Below are 26,530 nucleotides of genomic sequence, written 5' to 3' on the forward strand. Positions count from 1 at the left end.
TGCACAATCAATGTTTAAGTTCAAGGTAATGTGAAAATAAATGTACAACGGGTTCTCTATTCCAAGTTAGTGTTGACCCCTTGCTTGAACCAGGAGATCTGAAGGATAATATTGCTACATCAAGAACTGCTCAAGAGAGAAACCTTCAATGGTTTTGTTTACTGTAGAAATTAAAAGCCAGCATACACCACCGTGGCATACTAGAGATAATTATAATCTCAAATTTTTCTGAACGAAGCACACAATTACAGAGGCAGCATTTTCTTCCATAATTATACTTCTCCGACATAGAGTGATTCTGCTCATAACTCAGAGGAGAGTAATTTAGGGTGACAGATTTAATCTCATTTATCCTATTTGCTCTTGAAACCCTATCCTAATAAAATGGAAAGTAAAAAGATTAACAAATAGGATCACAGAACTTGCTAGGTGTCAGGCAGACTTATGCATGATGAGCTGCCACCTTCTGCTAAATTAAGCAACAAATAATCCTTTCTGGTTTTTTACTTGATGCTTTGTAGCAAGACATGTTTGTGTCTTATAATCATAGTTCACCTATAATTAAGTAATTGAATAAAACATTTTTCTTGATTCCTGCTTTAAATTAAAATTTGGTGGGTTTCATTAAAATCTTACACATGCTTAGAGAGGCAGTAGGCCACAGAGGATGGAGCCTGGAATTTCAAGTACTGGCTTTTAGTCTCGGCTCTGACATCGGCTTGCAGTATGACTGGAAGCCATTTGCTTCGCTCCACCACCCCAGTTAGACCTTTTGCAAACCAGACACAAACTACTGACAGACCATCTTCCCCACTGCACAACAGGCAAGGGATCACCTTTGATTTTGCAAATCTCAAAGCATTTCTTAGGGCCAGGCTGGTGGCCCTGGTGTTCGCTTCCTTGGAGCCCAGCTGCGGGCACTCACCACCTCTCCTGAAATGGGCAGGGTGTAGCACAGTGCTCCTGCTGACAGCTGTTCCCTGAGGATGTGTCTGATTTACCTACTAAAGGCGGCCAGTGGGTCATTTTACACTTTTCTGGAAGCACAACAAGTACATGTGTGCACAGGCTCCCTTCAGGGTGTTCCATGCCTGTAGGCCAGAGGCGAGGAGCAGAACATGGAAATCCATGAGGCTCCAACCCTTCTCCTTCTAACAGAAAGATAGTGAAATCTGCTTGTGTAGTGCACAGAGATGATGTGGGAACCTCGGGAGTACAGACAGGCACCCAAACTTTGGATACTTATCCATACCTAATAAGATGACCCCAGGGACTGTCTATTTGGCTGCTCAGCTGCACCTAATACTCGATCTGAGATTACCACACATCCTTCCTCTCAGTCTCAAACAGATGGCTGATATGCAACAAAACAATTTATTTCTGCACAAATCACAAGGCATGGGTTTATAACACAGAAAAGAAACCATCTCTTAACTTGAATCAACTTCCACCATTAGAGTGGTAGAACAGTAACACAAAATAGTTGATTCAGTGCATGCAAGTAGAAGCAGCTCAGTGAAGTAGGGACTAATTAGATAAGAGGGGTCAACCGGCAAAGATAATTTGACTAAGCACTGGTACTAATTTCACTGAAAACTTCCAAACTGTGTCCATAAGTCTGTAGCAGCCTGACCTGGTTTGATTCCTCTCCAAGAGTTTCTAGCCAAACCCTGAACGTTAAGAACATATAACAATTTGTGTACTGTAAAATCCCTGTAAAATTTTTTGAATCATCACCAGATGTGACCAAAGATTCAACATTTCTAACATCACCCTGATACCCAGCAACCCTGAGAACTGGACCCAGTGCCCTGGGCTGCCCCAAAAGGCACAACGGTCTGGATGGCCGAGATAATACGTTAGAGGAGACAGGTACACAGAGGTGAAAGTCCTCTTAATCCATCATTGTACCAGCTGGTCCATAAATGAAAGTTCTATCAACTGACTGATTCTGAACATCCACATTTTAGAAGAATTTCAAATTTTGTGTAAACATTGTACTGTAAAGCCCATTCCACCAGTGTGTACGTAGGACAGAGAAGGCAAGATAGCATCCTGAAGGCTGTACATTGCCCAGTCTGCACCACAGAGCAGAGAAGGGCAGAGCTCTCTTAGTCTTTAGCAGTGAAAATCTAACACATTCCTCACATATACCAGTCTGGGTAAGATTTTTCCATTTATATGCTCTTTCCTATCCTGAAATCACAGAAAATTACCTTTCTGGAATAGTAACACAAGAAAAAAAAATATCTCATTTTCCATTTTTTGTCATTACCAAAGATAGCTCGGAGATTATTGTATATCTAAAAGTAATTTCCAAGGTGCTAAGACATCTGTAGGTTTAACAAGGCATCACCAGAAACAGTCAGGAGAGTATGTATCTGAGTGTCATAACCAACCTGAAAAAGAATGACAGGTCTTGTGAAAATAGCAGGAGGTTCAGGATAGCCAGGTCCTTTGCTCAGCTCTGCTGCATCAGATTTTGATAAATGAACTAATTTCTGCACCATATCTTACTCATTGGCAAGACTGCAGATAATATATTGTTGCCATAGCACTACACCCTCACTGTGAGTACAGCAGTTGTACTGATAAAAAGTAATATCAAAGTAAAGGATAACAAATCCAAATATCACGTAAAAATGGGGAAAAGAGAAGTAAATACTGGAGAATTTACTACTGAAAAACAGAAAACAATGAAAGATGAGTGTCACATGGAACAACTCATGCTGGTCACAAGTGGGAGATACCAAAACATCTACCCTGGGTTTCCAGGTGCAGTTATCCATCACAAGAGGCAAAAAAAATCACCCCAAAACCCTCATGAATGTCATGAGCCCCTTCCTAATTGAAATATAGCTGAACACTACAGACAGAGGCTCAAATCCATCATCTGCTTAACTGCATTTAATTATTCACAAGAAACGTGCTGGGCTGAAATTCACTCAGGTTTAACAAGAGCTGATGGAGTTTCAGTGAACTTTCCATTACACCCTGGACTCCATCCAAAGGCTAGTGGTTCATGTCTGGCAACGCACAGATCAGAGGAGCTAAATCAATTAAAAAGTCAACTTGACATATAATGGTCCTTGGTGAAAAGTCTTATCTGGGCTATACATCACCCCAAAGTAAAATACACTCTACCCTTTTCACAAAGCTGCTTGAAACCTCTGGAGCATGTTCCCTTCCTCCCTTTTTAAACAGTCTCTGAGTATCTGAGGGAAAACATGATTGTCATGTGAACTGATGTGGGAGAAATATAGAGAAGGAACATGAACACTAATAACCAATTCTGAGTGAGACAACCACGGGGTAAATCTGGAGTAACCATCACCCTCAAGTTCAGAAGCCATCTAGCCATCCCAGACCTACTGCACAGGCACAGACTGACCCTGCAGCCACCGGGCAGGACATACTTTTATGAGCTACACACACAATGTGACTTTACATCGTGTGCACAGTGAGCAGACAAGATTGGATTGATCTGGACTCAACACACGTGGCTCTGCAAAGATATTCTCTGCATGCTCAGCAGCTGCTGGGAGTCCAGAAACCTGATAGAGCACCCATGAAAGTAGCAAAGACAACGGTTACTGCTGGGAGCTGCACTCAGTTGCTCACAGCAGCAGGGCTTGGGTAGGCAGGGACTGGGCTCCTTTGCAAATACAGATCAAATCAGCAAAATCCTTCTTTACATGATGCTTTGAAAATTGCATTGTCCTGCAGTGAATTAAGGACCTATGCAGAGCTGGTTAGTGCTTACTGACATACATGAAAGCCCAGGAAACAGTTTTTGTTTTGATATACTTGCAAAGGAATACGCTATAATAGCGTAGCATCACTTGAAATACTCAGCTTTTTGTTTGCACCTCAAATTGAAGGCATTCATTGCACATTGATTCTAGGGTATATATAGACTAGATTTCAAAGTACACAGTAACATTTTTGTATTAGGAGAAGGATAATGCTCACATCAAAGGGAAACAGTAGGTCTTCACAGCACTTCAAGCATCTAATGGGCTGCAAGCAGAGTCACCCTGAGCAGTAGGAAACCCTCTGGTGCCTCATGGAAAGGATCCAACTTCCAGTTTATGGTCAAATCAGAGCGGACTCTGAGTGCAGGTTACAGAGTGAGCACACAGATCCAGAGACAAACCCCCTTATGTGAAGCTCCTGGGTTTTATTTCTAAGCCCTGGATTTTGCAAAGCCTAAAATGCCATGCAAGCTGGAAGAGGCAAGGACAAGTGTAATCCAGGGCTTCTCAAACATGCACCAACCTTTTATCAGTACTTTTTATCAACATGCTGAGCAGCTGGAACCAAACTCCATTTTTTCCATCGGCTAATAAGAGAGCTGAGTGTATGGGTGGTCTTTGGGTCACAGTAAAGAGGGGGGCAGTGAGGACTCACTGCAAAATAACCACAGCAGGAGAGAGACTAGTTGCCCTGTCACACTGACAGTTTTAATCCATTTGGTTAGAAAAAGAAGGAACTGCTGCCCAGTAACATTCCTTTGCAGTTCTGTCTGCATATGGCTGCCACCAGCATCGCTGTACTGCAACAGCTGAATGACTTCCAGCCCATTCCAAAATTCACTTAAGGGAATTATCAAGCTGCAGAAATCTTGCTAAATGGGAAATCAGAGAATTACCTCCAAAAGATGCTGTGTGAACCAATAACTCATAACACAGGCGAGTTCTCAATGCATGTGGCTGCATTGCCCTCAGCCTGTGCTCCCATGTACACCACTTCCAGCAATGATCACAGTCCAACTGTCCAGCATGGTGCTCAGGGAGGTCAAAAGATACTTCACGGTGTCTGAAAGGGATACACATGCTACGCAAGTTCAGTTTTTCTGAGTCCTTTCAAAGATACCATGTGGAATGCAAACTTGTGTTTCTAATTTGTAAACACCAGAATTATTAAATAAATGACACACCTATTATAGCAGTGTTAAAGAGACAGCCCCTCATCTTGAGTCCCAGAGTCCTGTTTCCTTGAGTAATGACGAACGCGGCTTATTTGGGTTTTATACCACTAGTGACCCTCAGGATCTTCCAGACCTCTCAGCAACCTGTAACCCAAGTATCTGTTGGGTAGATGGAATCCCATGCCTCTTGATGAAAAAAATGCAGAGGATAGCCCCTCCCTAACTGAAGGCTGTTCCTGTGTTGTCCTCATCCTTGTCAATACATGCATGAATCCACCAGCAATGCCGAAACATCAGGTGGGCTGCTCCTATAGAGTTTCTTTTTAAAATAGGTTCAAATTTTCAGCAGCCTAACTCAGACACACTTGAGGTGATCCCAGCTACTGGCACAGAAGGATTTTTGCAGACTTTGCTCACTGTATTCCCCAGCCACATACTGGCAGAACACATCTAGTACACATTCAGTGTTTGAATTCAAGAGAGAGTGCTGTAGTGGAAGCAAGGTAGCTCATTGCAAGTATGCTGTGATGAGAGAGAGGGGCAAGTAAAGAAATATTATGAGATAAGAAGAGGGGTGGTGACATCAGTGAAAAGATACAGTCTATCTTGTTGAAAAGTTAATTTGACATTTTAGATATCCCTTTTCCACATGAGCTGTGTAGAAAGAAATTAAATTTCACCAGATACCATCCCTTTACAGCTACTGGAGAAATTACTTAACTAAAAGACAGCATCTTACCAGATTAAAGTATACGCCACTTAAACTAACAACGAGCCAATATGCGTAAGAAACATTCAATATGAGGTCTAAACCCTGTGATCATGTCCTCAGTAGATTAGCAGAGAACGGGGTAACATAATTAGCTTTCCAAGACTCAGTGAAAAAGAAGAAAAGCAGAGTACACCAGCAGAGACAGCCCAGGTGTCTGAGCTTAATTCTGGACAGCCTGGGTGCCAGGGTGCCCATCATGAGTCTGCATCAGAGAACAAGTTGCCTCCGCATTGAAAAGATCCGCAGAGGCTGCTTGGGGTAGTGGACACTGGGAGGGAATATCTTACTGGAGGATTGGATTTCTCTACCATGCATGCCACTTGCTTCATGAACCGGCAGTGAGATGCCAGTTGGCCCTGTCAGGGATGTTGCATGGCCTGAGCTGGAAAGACATGAAGGACCATCCAGTAGCAGGCGAGGTCTGACACTGCTGCCACAACTCAGGTGTCTGAGGAAGGCACACACCCCAGTATCCAGCTAGCTGCGACAAATCTGCCAGCTGCTCTTTGCAGTGCTGGGGCAGCTAGAGATACTTGTACAAAGGAGGGGAAGGAAAAACCTGTGAGGCTGGCAATAGCAGTTAAATTTCTTCCATGACTTGACAGAGCTGTTCAGGAAATTTACAACTAATTAAGACCAGTTTCTTGCAGACTTGTCTGGATCATGTATTGCCTTTGAAATCTGGAAACGATACCCGTCCATGGCCTGAATAACATGCTTCAGAGCTGCTGTGCAAGTTCTTTCATCTATGCAATAGCTTGCTTATGCAGGGAAAGGAAGCCAGTCCTAATCTGAACTCTCGTTTGAATATTTCTAGACACACATGCAGCAAAATTACTACAGTTATTGCAAGGTTTCCCTCTTTAAACCAGAAAGATCAAGGACTTCATATTTTACAGAAGGGATGAGTGAAACAAACAGATAGAGGTACCTCTATTACAAATAGATACAGAAGATAGGGTAGAAAGTGTAAATATTCTCATATATCAAGTACTAGAGCATTTGCTCCAGCATATATTATTACACATTTATATAGTAATAATAATAAACAATAATGGGGGGAAAAAAAGCCTCTTTTAGAATCCCATCTTTCATTTCACTCTGGAATATCCTCCTGAAGGGGTTTTATATTTATATAATGACATTTATATTTTGCATAGCTGGTATAAGGAGGGCCTAATATACTAAGATTTTAAACAGGGTGCGATGGGGTGGGGTGGGCGGGGATCAAAATTCCTTTAGCTGAGATTTAAGAAAAGAAAAATGCACGAGATGTTCATGTTTCATCCTATAAAACTAACTTTGCATTTGGGTATTTGCATACGTACTCCCTCACCAAGCCATGCACTTTTGTGAAACCAAGTAACATTTCATGGCCCAGGTCTCTTCTCTGCAGAATGGATGCCAGCAACAGCAGGGCAGAACTGGGGTCCTCTCAAACCAGTTCACAGTCCTTTTCTGCTGGAGGACTGGGACTGTTTCAGGGCACAAGGACGCAACTGAAAAATCCTTGTTTCTTCCAGCAGAGGGTAGTGGGGGACACAGGCCAGCAAGCAAACATGTAAGATTATATTGCAAGGTAGAGCTGTATGCAGTTATAAACAAAACTATGGGTGCAATGACAATAATAAAACAAAATGACACTGCTTAGCCCAGTGGAAATGTTACAAAACTAAATGCATTCTTCCATCGGCATTCATCAAATGAAGAAACGCATCAAACTTCAGCTTGTTCTCATTATCTCCACCCTTCCCTGGTAACATCATCTTCATTCCCCTTTCTAGTTTTGGGAAGGGACACCCCCAGGCAGCAGCAGGGTCAGAACAGCCTTTTTCTGAGCATCTCTACTAGAAATCTGTCTTCTCTTTCCCTCTATGGAGCTATTCTCTTTTCCTTGAGTCTCACCGAGAAACCACTGAAAACTTTCTGGCTCTGTTTCCTCTTTTCTCCCTCCCATTGTCCTGTTGCTAAATTAAATGACTGAGCAGCAACACACATGTCCTCATGCAGCAGAGGAGTACTGTGCTATTGCTGCTTTAACTTGGGTGTGTGGCAACGCAAAGGCATTCTCAGGTGCCTCCACGGGTCTCACAACCCACGGGCAGATCTGCAGAGAAATGTCCCAGGATTACAGGCAAGGGCAACACGTGTAGGAAGTTCACGGCTGTTCCCATGCACTCCCTCAACAGACACCAGAAAGAGCCACTAAGGCAGAAGCACAGCCACAGTCTTCTCAAACTACTAAATGACTGTGACTCCCTGGCTTAGACTGAGCATTTCCAATTTTAACAGCACAAACCAAGCCCAAGTCCCAATCCTCGCTGCCTGCACGTCGATGACTGCAACATCTCTGCTCACCATCTAACAGGATTAGGGCAGGCTTCTGGAGGCAGCTTCTCCTGCAGGTAAAATCTTATTACAGTACCTATCAAAAACAAAAATCTTTTTGGGGAGCAATAAAAACCTAAAACAATCCACAGTGACTGTCACATTAACAGTCATTTTTTAAATTTAAATTATGAAACACAGCATCACCTTCTTAGGTCTAAGTGTTTCTGTCAGCTTGGACAAAATATAAAGGGAGTCTTCCAATATTTGTTTTGGTGCACAGGTATTCAATTCAGGTTGACAGAAAACAAAATTACTTTGCTTCGAAAACATCCTAAGAGACGATAGCATCTTAATTACAGAGACAGGGAAATGGGATTCAGCCTGGTATACAGATTTGTTTCTTGCCAATTCCACTCTCAAGTGCAATAAGACGCAGATCTCACTAGTAACCATAGTGGCAGGGGGAAGTGTCATCGCTTTACTTAGGTATTATTTGTTCTACACCAAACCCCATCATTTTAAAGACAGAAGAGCAACTTGCTCACATACTGCAGTGGACTTTGGATAGCTACTAATACCCCGCTATTCACTAAAAGCCTATGGGTTTTCTGATTTTGTGGGGTGTTTTTTTTTTTGGAAGAACCACAAAGTTATCAGAAAAGGTACAGTTACGCTCTGGGCCTGAAGAAATAAAAGTCTTCTGACTCTGTAGCCATAATTCAGGAACATAAGCCAGGATTACAATTACCAGAGATGCATTAACAAAGCTTAATACACTCCCAAGTCAAAATGGGACTATTAGCAGCTCCTGTACCAAAATAGAAAACTATGGAAAGGGCATATGTGTCACCATCTGCTAACGATATGTAATAGGCAAACCAATGGAGGGAAAAAAAACAACCACAACATAACTGAAAAAATCCCAAACCAGTTTCTTTATGAAACTTGTTCCTATTTCCAAGAATCAAAGTGAATAGTCAGCTTAAGCATTACGCTTTGCAGATTCTCAGCTGGAACCAGAATGAGAAGAATCAAGCATCTTATGATTTAACTGTTGAGAAATTTCCAGGCCAAACTTTCAAGCAAGAGGTTTGGATACAGATCTGAACTGTGAGATGTTTTGTCTGTGGAGTTCCACCACTGCTTCCAATTGCAATAGTTAGCATAACATATGCATACTTTTTAAATACCCAGCTGCTCCTGCACTTTGCTGAAGTTCATTAATTCATGAGTTTTTCCCCTTAATTTAAAGAGTAGAGACCATCATTCTGCTTTTCAGAAAAATATGAACATTTACTTCTTGCTGAACAGCTGTCACAGTGTAATAGAAATAATTTACTGGTCAGTTTTTCTGAATGAAGCTCTTATCCCTCCTCCCCTTCCTCCCTCGATATATCCTGAAAATCATATGCCACAAGCAAATTAGTTTTGGCTTTTATACTAGAAAACATCTAGAGCTCTGGGATACTTTACTTTTCTTTACATTCCTCTTCACAAGTAGACAGTCTACCATAATGGTTAGGTGAAGTGCAGAGCTCCACAACACAGGAGAACAACCACAGAGACATAAACAAAGCTGGCAAAGCTAGAACTGTGCTTTCGTCTCCTTTGATTTGGGGGGGGGGGGGGGGGGGGGGGGGGGGAGAGTAAATGAAAAAAAAAAAAAAAAAAATCAAAGTATCCCAGTCACTACAGCCCTTTTCTGAAGCTGTTTTATAAATTTGTTATATAACACAAACAGCTCCAATCTTTCTGGTTTCATATGTCACTGTCAATATTTTTGGTAGGGATTTGGGGTTTTTTTACATGACTACTGGAAAATCCAAGCACAGAGCTACAATGCATATTCTGAAGAAAATTTCAAAGGAAACTCGTAACTTCTCAAAAGTTACTCAAAAGTAGTACACTGTACCTGACTCCAAAGGTCAACAACATGGTAAAAATGAACTTCTGGAAAGTTAAATCCCTGAAGTACCCTTTGGTGAACATGAAAAGCAATTCCTTTTTCACAGCCAAAAAAGTCCCTTTTTCATGTCATAATTAGAGGATGCACATTTGAATCCTACAAAAAAATATTTTTTCACTCACCCACTGGAGTAAAAAAAGGCTTTTTTGCATTTACTTGAAGTAGTAAAGTCAAGTAGTTAGAGTAAGTGAACTGATCAAGGGCTATTTTTTTCACCAGTTTGCCTATATATTCCACAATTCAGCAATTTTTTTACTCTGCGAACACCTTGCCTTTAACACTAACTTCCCTCCTCAACAGTGTTGGGAAGTTTTCCTCTTAAAAGAATACAAAGATATGTCAATAAAAATTAATTGGAAAGTGTTATAGCCAGTCTCAAGGAAAGTTCACCAACTAGGGATAGACAGAGATTTACTGCAAAAATGGCTGAAATCAGTGATTATCAGCAACAGACAAGTCAGTCCTTGAGAGATTTATGCTGCTGCAGGTCCAGCATGGAGATGCAGATGTGGAGTGGGGCCCATCCTCTTCCTCAACTTCTATCACAGCAGGCCTCCCAAAGCTTCTCACTTGAGATGTTTATACCTAATTTTCTGACATGCTTATAGGCCTGTTTCCATACACTACAGTTAGGAAAAGAGCCTCTCACATTGTTCCTCAGGCATGAGTGACACACTCATTTTATCAGCTCTTCAACAGTTGCTGTTCAACATCAAACACCGATAACAGCAGGGTTGTTTTTTTTACAATACCAGATCAATCAAGTAATCGACAAGTTAGCAAACCTGTTTTCTTTTCACAGAACTTTGCTTTGATTTTTTCTGATTAAACAAAAGACTGTGTGGATCCTGCCTTTTCTCTCAAAATGGAGCGCTGCCCATACAGGCACTTTAACTCTGTATTTACTTTCTAAACCATCATATTCTCTCTTCTCCCTCCCCATGACAGCTCAATGCAAGCCACAGTCCCTGGGACATCTGGACATTGTGGTTTGAATGAATCCCTTTCCAGCCATGAACAAAAGAAATCATTTGGTGAATTAATAAATACTCAAGACTCCTTAGTATTTCTGAATTGCAAAACACTGCGCTTGCAAAGGCTTTACAGAAAATAGCCCTCCTTCAAATGGTTATTAAAAAGAAAAGCAAAAGCTCCATGTTAGTTGCCTTAACTGTGCAAGATGAGCAAATGCATCTGCCTTGTGTCTTTAGTAATTGATATGCAGCAGCTCCTTTAGTATTCCTTGCTTCTCTTGGATTCACATAACCATGGCTTTAGTTTCCCAGGGACTTTTTTGTGACTGTTGGGGGGGGGGGGGGGGGGGGGGGGCAGGGGAGGGGCGGAAGGCTAGACAGAATGATATGGTTATACTAAAGGTACAGTGAACACCGCCAGCAAAAAAAATGCAAGTATCCTCATTCTGAATAGTAACAGACACCAAGACAGCAGAACACAGCCTTGAACTGGAAATGTTTTAAATTATTCACGATTTGTGCCAGCAAGACAAGAAAGGGGTTAAAGTGAATCCAGAACGTCTTAATAGGCATAGAAAAAGCAAAGAGTCTGTCCAGAGAGTGTGGTCCCACTGCAGCCTCTGTACCACCCCTCCCTACAGGGTGAGGGACAGCACAGCATCTGTGTAGTTAAACCATTTCAATAAAACTGCACCCTTCTTAAAAGTCAATCTGGGTGTGCACTTCTGGCAGAAAGGATGCCTGGGCAGCAGAGGGGAGGAGCAGGCAAGGAGAAAGAGATTCACTTTCTACAAGGATTTTGTTTCCTACAAGTTTGACTTTACTCCAAATGCTTGCCTTCACAAACACACAGGCATTGAATGTTCAAATTCCATATAATTGTGCGTTGCTCACTTATGACAGCACAACCAGCAACAAAGAAAAGATCTTAAAGTGCTCAGCTCCCTTCAAACAGGGAGAGAGCCTGCGGTGACCATCTAGAGAATGTGTGACTGGTTTTTCCACCACCCCATGATGCACAAATATCACACTGAGTTCAGGGAACTCTAGTGAAATTCTGCAAACAGGCTCTGAGGAATTGTCTGCAAGAATGTTAAATCTCCAGCTCCCCCTCCCCGAGCTAGGAGGATCAAGAAATCACAGATCATGAAAAGCAGAACCTCTCTGGAACATCTCTATTGCAAATTGTTGTAATTTCCCATCCGTCTTCAGCTTGGATGAATTTGCCGGGTCCACAGGGGATGATTCACAGCATTCGTTTTGGATTAAGGGTTCCTAAACTGTGACTCAGGAGACAGAGTAAATGGTCTGCAGCTGCCTCACAAAGCCATGTTAAATGGTGAAAGTGCCAGTCCCATGTGGCTGTGCTAGTGGGTCCTAAACAAGTTTGAGTCGAGCAGTTACCACCTGATCTAAAATTTTAGGAATGAACAATTGCGTCAAGTTGATTTGCAGAGTGATAAAAATGTGAAAGATTTGTTGGATAACCTCTATTGCAAAGGACATGGTTTGTTCAGGCTTTTTTTTTTAACTAGTAAAGTTGTTGGCTTCACAAACCAACACAACATTTTTTTCTATTAGTGAAACTGATAGTCTGTCATTTGCTTTTGTGTTGAAAGCTGCTTCTAACACCACACCTTGCTTTGTGTGCAAACAATATTACAAACAGTTGTGTTTGGCTTGACATCTAGTCTAACTGCAGCGTGACTCCACAGAGCTTAGCGAAGGCAAACAGGCAAAATAAGAACTACATCCTCTGGATCAAAGACGTTTTTTAGAAAGGCCACACCATTCACTCATTATTTCTCTGGCACCTTCTGAATTTGGAAAATTTCTGGATTTTTCAGTAGGCACAAAGTCCTTTTTTTAGTAAAGTCCTGCTTTACGTTTGTCTTTTACCATGTCTCTTCTGTATATTCAGTGAAAGGCAACCATACAGCACCATAATAATGTGTTACTTTACCTTCCCCTCGATTTTCAGTTTCCATACTCTCACATTTTAGTCAATCAGTTGTTGCTAAATTGTGTCCAGTGCTATACTAACTTTCCTCTATCATACCACTCACAAGTGGAGGCTAGACTGTGAGAGTCACCTTGAAATGTTTTGCTCCTTAAGCAACCCCTTACTGTTGAGTGGATACAACTGTACAGGTGGGTGCTGCCAGCAAGCAGGTAATTAACTGCAGTCCGGTAGAAAAATTGCATTAGCATAGCCAAGCCTAACATCAGTCTACTAGCTCAGTGCAAATCTGCAATGCAGACGCAGAAGCCTATTTAGCCAGTTCACTTCAGTATTTTAGGTTCAGTAACAGAAGCAACTCCACTAGCTCACTGCTCAGCACCTTCCACACTACGGAAGATTCTTCATTAATCTGCTATAATTCTTGGTCACTGCGTGGTCTGAGTGTTGAAACACTGTTGTTTGAAACAAAAGAAGTCGTGCCTGCAGTGTTTGCAGACTGCCAAGATACTCACAACGCATGAACTACATAAGCATAAAGAAACATAGCACCATTGGTATTATAATATTTTAGTGCTACTTCATCTCCTAACATCACGGCTGCGTGAGAAGAAAACTGTTCAAGTGAAGACACATGCCCAGCTTCCAGATACTCCCAGTTAGGCTCTGTCTTTATGTGACTGCACAGTCTGGCTCTTCAAAGCTTTTGCAACTAATAGCTGCAGCTCCACTGTGTCAGGCTCCAGGTCCATTCCACATTTACATTTAAGCCAAACCACAACATTTACAATGTGGACTTTGAAATTCATTGATAATACAGAACAGACTAATAGACCAACACTTCCACCTAAGCACACAGGAAAGCAGTTTTTCCTGTGTATTAGTGCATTACTTCCTTCTGAACAAAGCTCTGACATGAACAGGATTGTAGTACCAAGGGAATCAAAAAACTACCTGCCAGCCCAGCTGAAATTGAGCACCAGCTGGAGCCAGCCTTGACTCTGGTCAAAAGGGAAGACAGCAGCCTCAAACCTTTGCCTTCCAGAGAAGATGGCCAAGCAACACTGTCACCAACATCTCGCTGTACCAGATGGCCCCTTCTACACAGCAGCACACAGAGAGGAAAGCAGGACTTTCACAGCTTTTCCTACTACATCCAATTGCATCAAGGACTGAACTAGTTAAATTACTGCGCCATGCCAGCCGATAAATTATGTTTAGAAACCATGTAAGCATTTTGAAAAAGTTTTATTAGAGCTGCCTGGGGGCCTGGCAAGATGTAGGAAACTTATGTGACCCACTTATATTGCTGATCAGAAGCCTTTTCCCAGCAGATAGTGGGACTGTATGTGAGAACAGTCAGTGAAATTTCAGGGGAAAGCTCTCCACAGAAATATTCTGTATTCATTGTCTCCAGTCTCCAACTTTCCTTACCATCACCATGTAGCATCACAACTTTTGGGGGGCTCTTGTCTACCAAGATTATTATAACTTCCTCATACAATTCCTCTTAACTTTTGCCTTAAACTTATTTCCTTCAGTGGAGCTTTTTGGTAACTCTGAAAGACTTTGCATACTTTTAATGTGTCAGGAACCCTCCCTGTACTTAAAAGAATTTACATGCTATGCAGCAGGAATCCTTTAAAATTGCTTGCTTTTGACCAGAAAGAAAGCTGGGAAAGAAGCCCCTGATGGAGCATAGTGGCAGCGATGGTAAAGTCGGAATGAAGTGCTGCAGCCATGAAAGAGAAAAATAATGTAGCTGGATCATGAAGTAGATTCTTGGAACATATGTCAAGGCCAGATCAAAACAGCCAATTGTTGCTGTTATCTACTTAATCTTCTGTTGTGTGGAAAAGGGAGTTAGGAAATTCTTTTCAGCCAACGCGACTGTCTAAGCCAATGCCCAAGGCAAATAATGCTCTAAACAATAAGGCATTTTGTTTAACTCTGCAATAAATACTAAACTTGCAAAGACAGCTGGTTGCAGTCTCTTCCTGCAATTTCCAGTTGATACTTCATATTTACATAAATGCATAACCATACCTAATGTCCCCACCCCCAAGTCTCAGCTCCGAGAGCAGATATGAAGTTGGAAATAGTGGCTTAGAAGTTTAATCCTTGCAACAAAAAATTAGGCCACTTCCTTGAGAGCTGCCACACAGTGTCTATTTAAAAAAGTGAAATTCAACAGGGGCACCACAGCACACAAGATCCATTTGTGGATTTTTACTTCCCAGTTATTGAAATCTTTTCACAAGATTGTCAACCATAGAACAGTTTAATTGCAGAAGGCTCTCTAGCAGAAGAAAGAATTGACGCTACCAGCTCCTGTAAAATGGGCATTAAGGATAACTGCAAGTCAAGGCAGCAATCTGAAATGTTGGCTTTCAAAGGAACCCAGCCTTGACAAACAAGTACCAGCATCTGACTGTACCATGCAATGGTCCTTGATCTTTTACCAGCTATATTATTCATACAGTAGATTAACTGATTATTGTTTGCCCTATCTATTGATTGTGAAAAGCTAATAAAAATGCAACTTTGGCTGAAAATGATACATGCAAATCTGTATGCATTCTTTATGCTGAAGATATCAGTACAATGAGTCAAATCCACAAGCAGAAACCTTAATTTAAAGGGACATTACCCTGAAGGTACATTTATCTTCCTGTATATACAATAAAATTATATCATCTGTCTTTGGCAGCACAGATGATTGGAAGCATAATATTCACAGGTTGCGATATAGACCATAGAAAGACAGGAGTATATTCATCTAAATTTCAACATGTTTAATAAACCTTAAAAATGCAGGGTTCTGGAAGCTCACATATCCTACTTTGCCAAGCAGAGAGTTACCCTTTCTTGCATCCCCACCAAACCCTGCTAAATTTTCCATTCCAAGACCACGGAAGTCCCTCAAATGAAATGAATGAACATGGCTATTTGCAGATACAGGAGCAGACAGACTAAGACTGCCTTTTTCTTCGCCACAAGCACGCCTACCTATGACCAGACTTCTGCATGATGGCACAGAACACTAGGGATGCTCACCCAGTCGCTGCTGAAGACTCTGAGGATAAAGAAAGTTTTGAATCTATTGTCATCCCTCTGGGAAAAAAAAAGTCATTTTTTCCTATATGATTCAATACAAGGCACAAGCTCTTGCAGTCACTGCGTTCAGAAGGACAGGCACAAATCTTTAACTTGATCTGGATCTACTACCACCTCCTTTTAGAAGCTATTTTGCATATGGCCACTCTAAGGCTAAAATAAATACATTCTAATGTAATCACAAACCATTAATGGATTAGATCTACAGCCTGAAAACTCAGTATTTAGCAAGCTATTGAAATTGCAGATGCTTGAAATGTGTAAGAAAAAAGAACCTAAGTCCTAGTATAGCTCTTATACCCAGGTGCATCTTGCTTCCTCTTCCCCCATTCTTCAGCAGGCACATGGCCGATTCATTGACAAGTACATTTTCCCAGTTTGGTTTCCTGGGAGTCTCTATTGGCTGCACATCAAGCCAAATGTTCATTTTGCTATCGACATAGCCAGGGGGCTTAGAGATGCCAGCCAACCCTTGTTCAACTGGTGTTACTGTTTTACAACATGTCATGCTTGGTGATATTGAAAGGAAAAGCCAATAAAAGGAAAAATTAATCTTGTGATTAAACACAACACTTTGGATTGCTGGCTGCTGACACTGGCACCATGCCACCCTCTCGGAGGACAGAACAGAACCTGTCTGCTGTCTTCGACAACAAAAGGATTTTTACAAAATAAGGGTCTCTTGCTATGAATGATCAAAATGAGCAGCTTGGCAAAGAGACCTGGCCAATCATCAATTCCAGCTTTGTTCTATCCCAACTTAAAGCTGGTATTGTCCAGTTCCAGACTGAGACGATCAAAGTCCTGCTCTTACAGAATTTCTGCACACCATGTAAGTTACAACTAAATTCACAATATATGGAATTTATAGCACAATTATAGGAGAGTAAGAGTTTGAAAATTTGTTTTTAAGGTATTTGCATGTGTCGATACTGAGTACAGATTGTTTGAGATCTGAATCCTCAGGGCTTGCTAAGCACCTGCTCCCAGGCTTATGTACCATTGAAAGATGTGTGCTGGTCCCTTGGAAAGGGATTAATTCCTTTTCAGCTATGACTATTTGCATAGGATACTGTGTTTGTTATGCCAATGTCCTCTTTGATACTTACACTCAAGCATAAACAGTATTTTTTGTTATCAGTTCTACAATGTTCATTTTTATTCTGGCAAATGTTAAAGTTTAATTCAAAATCTGCTTAGAAGGTCTCCCTTAGGGAAATTGAGATATGCAAATACATTTAGTGAAAGCAAGAAAGCTCATAAGCATGGTCAAATCAGAACACACTTCTGAATGACTTCTCACCATCATTGTGTTAGAAGAATATGACAGAAACTCCATGCTATAAACAGAAGGGTCTGCCCTCTCTACGTTGTTTGCAAATGGAATACCCCCTCTTCCAGTCCTGCTCTCCCTCTTTCCACACATTCTTTGGTCAACCAGAAAATCTCATCACTTTACACATGAGGTATTTTCTTAGAGGTTTAACAGCATAAGAACTGGACAGCCTTTCCTGGTCCAAAAAGCTATCATCAATGGCAAATCATGTGAACAACCAATATAACTACCATCACCACCAAACCCATCAACAATACCTTCCAACAAGAACATTTTAAATATAAAGAAATCCAAAACCAAAGGACTCTAATTTCTTATTTCAATATGGTTGCTGATGTTACAGCATACCCATTAGTTTTGCAAGTATCAGCGCCTCTCAGTGGCTCAGTGTGATGAATGATGCTTCTTATAAAACAGCTTTCTAAAAATCAGTTCCATCCAACAGCTGTACATGTCTGTCTCCCAACAAGTGTGATGACATTGCTGCTTCCTAGTAACAAACAGTAAAGATACCACTGCTTCCCCAAACAAATGCTATCTTTATGAAAACCTCTCCATTTGTGTGTTTTATTACTTTCAGCCATTCCTAAACTGCATCAAAGGGGATACCGGAAAGTCTCACTAAGGGTTGTGAAGATAGAAATTTGATCAGAATAAAATTTTGACCAAACCTATGGTGATGAATAGCAAAACAAAAGTTTCTGATTCAAGGTCTATCCTTCAAATGCTTGTGGCAGACAAAAATGGTTCTGAGACATATATCACAATCTCAAATGGAGTACAGCCTGCTTGTTTGTGTGCTTCCCCTGCTGAAGTAACTGTAAGAAGGTGTTTTTCAGTTCATCAGGCAGGAAAAATCATGTGTTGATAGAAAAGTTGTGTAATGTAATGCTATGAATCTATAAAACTGATGAATAGCCTTGATGTTGATGCAGCTGGTGAGAAGATGCTGTCAGATCATTAAGCATAGCCAGGTGATTTGTCAGTTTTCAAAGATGTTGAATTTTCTGTCTTCCACTTCCTCCCTCAGGCTCTTTGCACATGCATGCATCCTCCAAAGCCATCTTTCATTACAGCCTGAAAATCGTATTTTTCCCTATTCACCTAAAATATCCTCTAGGTTTCCAGGGATGATTTTCAGCTCAGTATCTCCTTTCTCATAGAGGCTGGGTTTGTGCACAAACATTTATTAGCAAGTTTAGGCTAACACACTGGACTGTAATTATCACATTCAGTGTTCTTAGGAAATTCTTTGCTGCTGCAGTAGCTGAATGCAGCCATCCTACATGTGGGCTTTTTTTTTCCCCCTCTTGTGGCTACAGACAATAAATACTGCTGATGTATGCTTTTTACAGAGCAGCAGATTGGTGTTAGATTAATTCTAAAACATATTTTATCAGATTAATCTGGTTAGCTTGGATTTCAGATCTGTTCAGCAAGACATGCTAAAAATCTCTCTCCAGTTTAAGTTCTTGGAGAAAAAGCAGTGAGTTCTCAAATGTATCATAACAGAGAAACAAAGCTCCTACTGAAAACAAACCCTGAAGCAAGAGGCACCCAAGGCCATGACAAATGGAAAGAGTAAAAGCACAAAGAAGCATCAGGAAAGCTCCTCCAGTAATACTCCGCCATGACGAAAGTGCCTATGACTTTGCCAAGTGGCACTGCAAGATCACATTGAGGTTTTTTATTAATATAAGCAACTCTGCCTGGGCCAGAATGACCATGCGTATGAGCAACCTGCCAGGAGATGTATTCAGTTAAAGACCTCATGGTTTAATCCCACAGATACAGGTAAGAAGGTAATTGGAGCATTCTTCATTTTGTTCACAGGGTGAGTGCTCTTCTGACTTAATCATGATGCTTGAACTGAAACCTCTCACAGGAGATGAGAAATAGACATAAGGTGTGAGAAAAGGATCTTCGAAAACACAATACAGAGAAGGCATTTTTCACACTTGTGCAACCAAGATAACTTCTACTGCAAAAATCCACTTCTGCTGTAGGCTAAATATTCTGCATACAGTGAACGTACCCCTGAACAAGGAGATCTCAACTATGACACACAGAAAAGCAGATACCTTTATGTGCTCAAAGCTAGCTTTTGACTTGCTAGGGGAGGGGTGAAGACACAGCAACCTCATTTTTGTCCCAAGTGACTGATTTCCTGTAATTCATCAGCAGCTTTGCACTGCATTAATTTTACTTTGTAAATGCTCCGCAACACGAACTGGCTGGGCTTCAGGACAGCCAAAAAAACTGAAGTGGAATCTGCCTGTGTTTGCTCAACACCTCATTTTCAGGCCACTTGTCATCTTGGTATTAACAATGCAATGGCAGTTCTACCGTGGAATAAATTCCTTATAAATATGGATTACAAAACTGAAATGCCTAGGTAATAAAGACAGCTGAGAGACACAAACCCACAAGTAGGCTCATATTTAAGACTGGTTGAAAATGTGACCAGACTGACAGCATGCAACTCTTCTTAACATCTTTATAAATCTCAAATATGAGAAATATGCATATGCATTTAAACAATACAGCAAAGGACAAAAGCAGCATTAGAAGACTCAAATGCAAGTTGCAGATACATAAGCACAGTATTTTATTATTGCACTACATTTTCAGGCTGCATAAATAATTGTACATATATTCTGTGGCTGTACTAAGCCACTGTGACAATTATGACTTTATTGTGGCAACAAAATGCCAAGAAATCCACTGAGATTTAGTAATATTTTCTGACACTGCAATCCTGCAGCTATCTCCACAGGCAATTAAATGAAAATGCTGCACTGCCTCCTGCTACATTCCAGAGAGCTATATCAGGTAACTCAGCCTGCCTAAGAAAAATGTTGAAGGTGTATAAACAGTGACTGACAACTGTCAATCAGCTCTAACATACCCACTGCAACTTCTTGAAATGGTTCAGATAGGCTTGCAAGAGAAATACTACACTGTATTCCCCTGAAGATGTGAAAAACATCTTCCAAACAGGTTAATCTTCCTGAAAAGGAAACCTATATTCGTCATGGGGAAAAAAACCTGCAGTTGTGGAACATTCCAGATTGCTTTGCACTTTCCATGCCAACCCTTCCTGCCACCCCCACCAAATACAGAGAAACTGGGCCATGCTGCACTGAGATGGCAGCAGACACCAAGAATATCCCAAAGGGGAGATAGGCACCTAAGTCTAGTCAGGCACCCAGTCTGTTGCTATCAGCTACTTGCTTGGCCAGAGGAGCAGGGAGGCTTGCAGCTGGCTAAGACATGCCAGTGCTGGCATGCAGAAAAACCCTGGGAAGGGAACAGAAAGGATGTAGATGTTTCCCAGGAAGTAAAGGCAAAAAGAGACTACCTTGCATTAAGTGTGTGAAAGAATAATAAGGAAAAACAGAGGGAGTTACTGAATGTAGAAGAGAGAGAGCAGCAAGGAAAAGTACAGAGGACAGAAAGGAAAACCAGAGTAAAAGAGGTGGCAGAAAGTGTTGCAAGAAAACAATAACTGTTTTCCATGGTGCTACAATAGTGACATACTGAAGACAGCAAGGTGGTTTCTGTTGCAGCAATGGCTTAAAGGGAGACAATTCTTCCACCTTCAGTCCCTTCCAGTGTGATTCTCAGCCCACAGTAAAAATCCCTGCCTCAGAAGGGCTATTGACAACCAGCTAAGCTTGTCCTTAGAATAAAGCAGGGTACTAACATGGAAAGGCTTGGCATTACACAAGATTGGTCACCAAATGCTGCTAGGAAGAAATTATAGTACATCCGCGAGCTCAAAGCTACCAAGGGCACTTCTACAGTAAACTTAGCATTTCAGTGGTCAAGGTCGGAATCACAGATGAGTCTCTGAATCATCAATATAGTCTTTAGCTCTTATAGGTCATTCATACCAAAAAAAAAAAAAAAAGAAAAAAAAAAAAAGATAACAAGTAGTTGCAAATTTTCTTTTTTGGGGAGGTTTTGGCTCTTTGTCCCCTATGACCTGGGCTAAACTTAAATAGTTGATGGCTGTGCTTTGTCATTCGTGAGCCGGAACACACAGAGATGCAGCCTGCATGCAGCATCTGTGCCACAGCCTCTTCCTCAAGTTGTTCAGATAACTACTGTGTCCACCACAGGACATGCTGTGCAGGAATCTGACACATGGGAATTGATTTTAACACATTACTCAGGATTTTGCCTGTTTTCATCATGCTTTTATATTACAAGCAAAATCACTTTCTGAAACTATTAAAGGACCTGACAACAAGTAAAGCAGAGCCTCAAATTCCTGCCTAGAGGGTCTATGCTACAGCATTTGTAGACTCAGTCATAAGGCAAAGTTTGCTGATAGACAGCCAGACTTAAACTTCATTTGCATAGAGTGTACCAGAAGCATCCAGTAGTAATACAATTCTAGCAAACATAGCAATCATTTGTTCTGCTTGACAAAGGTCACCAGACATCAGCCTGAAATCTCCCACTGAAGTCCATTTACTAATTCTGCTTTCAGTGGCAGAACCAAAGACTTAATTCACAATGAGCTGGGCCTCAATTTTTATACTGAGCAGTCAGGAACATTATGCCTTTCTTATACTCTCAATTTTAAACTTGTAGGGCATAACACTGAAAACCAGGATTAAATTTAATATGTTTTGAATTCACATGATCTCATTACAGGATGCACAACTGTGCTAAATGTACTCAGAGGCCCAGTATGTGACAACTATACACATAGCTCAGCAATTCTGTCTGGAAAGGAGGGTTTGTATAATTTTACTTTAAGAACCTTTTGATTTTAGTCTTAAGTCAAAATCCAAACCAAGTGGCAAATTCTGAACACTGAAGTGGCCTGCCACTGAATGGCAATTCCCCTTAAAACTATTAGGTTTTATTCTAAGGTTCAAAAAAGGTATACACTTTTAAAGAACCTTAAGCTGGTCTCTTTTACTAGAGCAAGGCATCAACTTGCTCTTACCTTGCAGTAGGATTTGCAAGGTAACAGCAAGTTGATACCTTGTCTAATTCTACAAGTGCAGAGGTATGTGCCTTGTGTGTCTAATTAATCATGGACATTTCCAACTTTCAAAGGGGAAAATGTGATTTAAGTACAAAGACAGCTTGCCAGATTCCTCAAACAATTACAGATGTTTCTTATATGTCTGACCTAAGAGGGCTGACTGCTGAAAACTAGACTTACCAAACCACGACAATTTCCTCTACAAGCCATTTGTCTAGAGCAAAAAAACAAGAGGAGGTCTAGATTTATGGATCACGACACAAATTTATAAATCTTTACTCTTAGTTTATGACTTAAAAAACATTTAAGTATGGAGTTTGTCAGCCAAAGTAGCTTTTGGTCCTTTAATCGTGTGTTCCAGTTTAATGGAGCAGAGGCAGCATTTGTGTTTCCCTGCCTTAACATACACTTACTGGTTTTGTTCAATGCCACTATCCACAGCAAGAAAGCATGTGACCAAACTTGCAGAATACTAGAAATGCAGCTGCTAATTCCACTGTGGGAAATATGAGAAAGAATGTCTTTACCTTGAGGGTGACAGAACCCTGGCACAGGCTGCCAAGAGGCTGTGGGGTCTCCTTCTCTGGAGCCATTCAAACCCGCCTGGAGCGAGACTGTGCTGCCTGCTGTAGGAGACCTTGCTCTAGCAGGGCGCTGGGCTGGGTGGTCCCCAGAGGTCCCTTTCATCCCCAGCCATTCTGTGATTCTGTAATAGCCCAGATGAGGCAACTTTTCGCCCCAGCCTTAAGACTTTGTTTTCAAACCTGTAGGGTTCCCTGCACATCAGAAGGCATTGCTGCTGGCACACCAACTATCGCTTCTCCAACCTTGTGAAGAGATTGCCTGGCACGGCAGAACAAAATGGCTATTTACAGCTCACCTGTCCAACACACAGGGTCTGTAGTGTGAATCAGTGTCACTTAGACTAGAGGATGGGTTTTGGTTTTTCAAACAGCTTGTCCTGGTAAGTGTGAAGCAGCCCCTGATCTGCTCTAGTGTTTGGATTCTTATGCTGGATTAAGTTGCCCCGAAATTACTGTTGCTCAACAATTCCAACGTAGAGGACCTGTCTTCAGTTTCATATAATTTACCAGACTTTAACCATTTGGGGTGACTACTCTGAACATAGAATTTTAAGCCTCTGTCAAACGAATTTTTCAGCTTTTTTAAAAAACAAAAAAGAAGAACACTTCTTGCCCCATTAAATTCTGGTAACTTAATCTCTGTGATACTAATGGTGGTGATGTTTTGGGACTAAAATTTGGCAGGGTGTTGCCACTGACATTTCCTCAAACCAAAACTTTTAATCATACATTATCCCAATTTTTTAAATAGCTTTAGCTGGTTCAAAACACCACTTTTTTCAGTGAATGGGCTATTCAAAAATGCTAATCAGGGACCCATTTCACTAGGAGCTGTATAAACACAGCTGCTAGGAAGGGTCTGATACAGATTGTAGCATAATGGTTTGAATTCTGTTTGGAGAAGAACCTCACGGTGGCAACTTCAACATGCCAAACATGCTTCTGTGACCCCAAAAAGAAATGTGATGTGGTTTGATTAAAAATAAAGTGAAATTTAATACTCAAATATAAAGAGCGGAAGGTGAAACCAGAGCAATAGTGATTTAAGTTACGTGTATTTGCACAGAAGAGCAATACCACACAAGTAAGAAAGGAAGAAGCATAGATGAGGAAGAAAAAATAGCTCTGAGGAAAGAGAGGTGAAAATAACCTGAGGCAAAACCAGAGCCAAGGAGGCCAACTGAGACCTGCTCCACCTACCAGAGCGCTGCTAGCCCTGGCCACTGAAGCAACTAAGGAACATGGCCACTGAAGCAACTAAGGAACCACTAATCCTGCCAGGATTTAGCAATAACATGCTGAGGACTCTAAAAATTGTATTCTGCTTCAGTCAGGTCATTTTCCTTCAAAATTATTCACCACCTTCAGGGTCCAGTAGAAATCCAGTGTGGAGCCAAAAACAGATGGGAAAATGTTTAACACAAGCAGACTGACTCAGTGCCACGAGAAAGCCCAAACGCAGTGATTCAGAGATAAGACACTTGAGGCTACTGGTGGAAAGCACCGAGAGGACTGTTTCAGGTGGTTGCTTCTGCAGGCTCCTGTGGATGCTGCAGAAAAAAACCAAATACTGGTTATACACACTTTTCTGTGGTTTTGGGGTGGGTGGGGGGTGGGTGGGGTGGGGTGCGGGATGGGAAAGTTGCTTTGTTTATTTGCTCAGTGCTGAAATAGCACTCAGTTCAAGCTACAGACAGTTATAATCCTAGCAATCATTTTATTGTGTCACAGAAACATATATTTAAGATAGTTTGGCTTCTATTTATTCGGTATATATAACAGTGGCAAGGAGTTTTCAAAAAGGGTTTGCAGTTGGATTGATGGACATGTAATCATTTTGGAAGGCAAGATGAATCACTCAAACTAGTGGGATAAAACAAAAATACACAATGAATTCTCCTTAGCCAAGGAAACAAAAGAATAAATTATGACATTCTACATGTACCTTAAGGTATTACAGGGGAAAAAAATGGACCAGAAAATTTTGCAAGAGAACTGACTTCAAAGAATATTTAAATTTCAGTTTGAAAGGATTTCTAGTAAAGATCTTTTTGGAATGGATGTGGAATTCGTTATAACAAATTATGTAGCTTACCTTCTTGCTGGATCTTGAATTCTCATTCCTACGAAAGAAGAGGAACATATCAGTGTTGTATTGTCAGGCTGAAGCTGGGGGTGCTGTTAAGAGTATTTGCAAAAATACCTACTTACCTAACTCTGTGTGTCTCAGGTGAGGAAGGTCCCTATAATTTTGATTCTTTTGATCATCTTCAAAAAAAGAAAAAGAAAAAAGTGGGCTGCATCTCAGATTGCAAATGCTGGTATCACCCAACTTGGACAATCAGTGTTGGCTGCTGCAGTCGAAACTGGCTATGGCAAAGCAAATTGTGTTGCATAGCAGATGACTCAAATCTATTGTCAGATTGGTATTCCCACCTATACTATACAAAAAGAGGGCAACACTCATTCAATAACCAGGTTAGGTTGCTTGAGCTTTTCTTTGGGTATCTGTTCATTTTGGAAAATAACAGTTCTGTGGACTGGACAATTCTGTACAGAATAAATAGTTCCTTTCAAAAACCCCATTATAGACTATGGATTTTTTTCCCAAAAAATTCTACTTCCACTAAAATCTGCTGTCTTCTCTTAGACTTGCCTGCTGGCAAGGAAGGCATCATTGCCTATTCTTTGGATCACTCTTGCTTGCTTGTTTACATGAAGTGGTCTGGCCTTCCTAATAGATTGCACCTGTGAAAGATTTGCCCAAGCAGCAAAATCACTCCCAGGGAAATAGTTTTTAACCACACTCCTTAATAATGATCTCTGGGATGTACTGCCTGGACTGTGAATTCTAGCATGTTCCTGACTGACAAAATCTTTCTGTGAAATGGAGCCTTTAGTCTCATTATGAGGATCCTTTTTGCTGGGATTGATCTTGATGCTCATTTTCTTTATGCAGAGATTGCTAATTTGGAGAGGGAGATGGGGACGGCAGAGGAGAACACCAGGGGTCAAATCAAGGACAGCAGACAGGTTACTTGATAGGGTAACTACAGATCCTCATGTTTTGCTGCAGTATATGATTTGTACATCATGCACTGCATTAAGAAATAAGACACAAAAGCTGCTAACTGTATATCGTGTTCAATTCTGGCAACCTCAGTGGGCTATAAGGTCCAAGCCATTAGGAGGAAGCTGACACTCTATGTTTGACATATGTTTGTTCTTATACAGCCTCTCCTTGTAATTTTACCCATGCACACCAGTGTTAGACTGTACGGCTCCCTTTTTGAGTTCCGTTTTGGAAGGTACTAACAATCCTGACAGACAATATCTTATTTCTATCAAAACAGTTATCCAGATTCTCTGACAGGACACAGGATGAGTTCATTCCAGGCATAAAGTGACTACAGGAAAATTATAAGAGTTTACTTTGCAGCTTTAGTAGAAAACTATTGATGGATTTCTGATGCCTTATCACATCTCTTCCACTGCCATGTGGCTGACATTACTTTAAACCTTTAAGCAAAAAAAGTTTCAACTGCCTTAAGTATG

The 26,530-nt window shown here is 41.1% G+C and overlaps 1 protein-coding gene across 3 annotated transcripts in view; it reads right to left on the reverse strand.

Moving 5' to 3' along the window:
• ZDHHC8 (zinc finger DHHC-type palmitoyltransferase 8) overlaps positions 1 to 26,530 on the reverse strand; it is a 124,046-nt gene that overhangs the window by 37,245 nt on the left and 60,271 nt on the right. The window contains exons 1-3 of one of the 3 annotated variants that reach the window (XM_040602697.1): positions 25,187 to 26,443; positions 25,071 to 25,098; positions 24,338 to 24,525 (exon numbers count right to left, since the gene is read on the reverse strand). The exons of the other annotated variants lie outside the window; for them this stretch is intronic. The gene's annotated coding sequence lies outside the window, so the exon portion shown is untranslated. Of the gene's footprint in view, positions 1 to 24,337; positions 24,526 to 25,070; positions 25,099 to 25,186; positions 26,444 to 26,530 lie in introns of those variants that run through there. 3 annotated transcript variants of the gene reach the window in all.

The sequence above is a fragment of the Falco naumanni genome, chromosome 1 (assembly GCF_017639655.2).
Source record: "Falco naumanni isolate bFalNau1 chromosome 1, bFalNau1.pat, whole genome shotgun sequence".
NCBI classification, from domain to species: Eukaryota; Metazoa; Chordata; class Aves; order Falconiformes; family Falconidae; genus Falco; species Falco naumanni.